Below are 2,608 nucleotides of genomic sequence, written 5' to 3' on the forward strand. Positions count from 1 at the left end.
GGCCAGATGCTGCTGATGCTGAAACCGAAGGAGCCATTCTGTGGACCTCACCTTGAGCAGCAACAGTGAAGGGAACCTGCCAGATGCATTCCAGTGCCGGATCAGACCACAGGACTCTTTGGCAGGCATTTCTTAAGACTGTTCTTGAGATGTTCCAGGGGCAGGGAGGGTTAATGGAGAGAAGTCATTCGTGAGACCCTCATGCAGTTCAGGCTGGCTTCTCAGCTTCTTGCTTACTGACTGCAATCAGTCAAGTTACCCCATAACAAATTCCCTTAAATTACTGCAACAGTCATAGACGCAGCTGGATGGTGCAAGTCTATATTCATTAAGAGGTTGTCCACACTGCCTGTCTCCCACTGGGGAGGACTCAAAATGATTTGTTCCAACCAACCTGACATTTCTCAATGCGTGCCATCTGCAAACTGTGCACGAGGACACTGAAATCCCACGTGCAGTTTTTACAGGTCTCCGAATGCAGTCCTCAAGGTTTCGCTGCACAAATCCATGGAGTGGCCACACAGACACACATCCCAGGTGTCTTGAAGCTTCTTAACAGCACGTATGCTAAGTGCTTAAAATCTGCTGATGATAATAAAATTCGTGATTAGAAACAAGTTCCTCTCAATTACAGGCTGCATTACAGGCAAATTAATGAATTTGAACCCAAGAAGCCTTTGTTTCCAAAATGCAAATTTTCCCCAGCTTTACAGAGATATAATTGATGAATAATATTATATACTTAAAGTGCACAACGTGATGACTTGATATATGTATGTATTGTGAAAAGATTACCACAATAACATCATTCAACACATCCATCACTTCACATACTACTAGTTAATACTCTGTGCGTGCGTGTTTTGAGAACATTCAAGGTCTACTCTCTTTGCAAATTTCAAGTATACAATACAATATTGTTAACTATAGTCACCATGCTATACATTGGGATTTTTGCCCTGGTGAAAGGAGCATTAGGAAATACAATATTTTCTTAAGGAAACTTTCCCTGTAATGAGATATGGCAGAGACTAGCTGCGGTAGGGCTGATGAAGATTAAGATAGGCTCCTCAGAAAGCATCATGAGACAGAACATGCAAATCACCATGGAAACCAAGCCATGTTTTTATTGTATAATAGGTTTGCTAATTATACTGAAAAGGTAAGAAAGTCCACAGCCTAAGGGGAGATCAGGGCGGGTATTAATGAGTAATACAGCAGAAAAATGGAGAAATGGGGCAGCTAGGAGTATCCATCACTCCCTGACTGGCCAGGCAGGTGTGACATGCAGGGCTGGGCAGTAGGGAGTCTCGCTGTCCTGGATGGAGGGAAATGAGGCTCAGCTATGTTCCCCCAGCCTCTGATGGTTCCAGTACCCCTGGGGCCTCCCAGATCGTGGGAGAGCAGACCATAGGAGAGTGTGCTGCTGTCGTCCCAACCCCCAAAGTCAGCCTGGCCCTGTAGTATGCACCTCACAGAAGACAGACAGGGAAGGAGGATGTGAGCCCATCCTGGGTACTGTCCAAGGAAACCTCACCCACCTTAGCTCACTGAATGCTCTACTAAAACTTGTCTGGACAAAACTTAACATTTGCTGACCACCAATGACATCTGAACACTGCACCTTTTTTTTTCCCCTAGTAATCTCAAACATAAAGGAATATGAAGGGATTGGACAGTCTTCTAAATATACACAGGCTAGATTTAACATATAGACTTGCCACATTTATTTCAGATCTTTTATTTTTTAAATAATACCTTTGTCTCAGAAGTATTGATATCACATTTCTGATACCATTTAAGTAACTTCTGAAATAGTCATCCCTAGTTGGGTAAGTTCTTCCTTCCCTGTCTTTGTGCTTTTACTAATCCAAGTACTTATCCATAAAAAAATAATATTGTAAATTTTACATAATTTGTATTACATTACATTTAGATTATGCAGCTTAATGTTCTCATTTGACATTAAGTTTTCAAGAACTATGGGCATTGAGAGTGCAGAACAATAACTGAGCTCAGCAATGGAGCTGGGTTCATCCCATGAATACAGGGAAGTTGTGAGGATGGAGTCCTTAGGGCCTGAGACTCAGAGACCTAGACTGTGGTCAGTTTATGGAATGCCCCATGTGGGCCTGGAAAGCATGCACTGTTTCTGTCTATGGGGTTCTTCTATGTCTATTAGATCACGCCTGGAAGTGGTATGTATTAACTGATTAGTGTCTACACAATCTCATTCCTGAAGAATTGTCTAAAATTATAAAACTTTACATGGATCAGTTATTTTGATTATCATAACTTTTCAAAAACATGATTCATCTGAGGCTCAAAACTGGGAAGGGACAGACTTAGGGGTTGGAAAGTGTCTGCTTCTAGAAGTCAGTATCTTCAACTGAAGAAATGGTGTAGCCACTGGGGCAAAGAGAGGCAATTTGGCCTCTGTTTAAATCCAGATCTGTCCGGCTCTGAAATGGTAACTTTCAACCTCTCAATGATGGTGCAAAATACAGCAAACAAAAACCGAACCTCTCTGAATTGTATCCTGCCACTCTGCACCTGGCATTTTGGTTGGCCTCGTCTGCTGACTTTGGACGGATCTCCCCGACTTTCC

Source organism: Eptesicus fuscus, chromosome 25, assembly GCF_027574615.1.
Source record: "Eptesicus fuscus isolate TK198812 chromosome 25, DD_ASM_mEF_20220401, whole genome shotgun sequence".
NCBI lineage: Eukaryota > Metazoa > Chordata > Mammalia > Chiroptera > Vespertilionidae > Eptesicus > Eptesicus fuscus.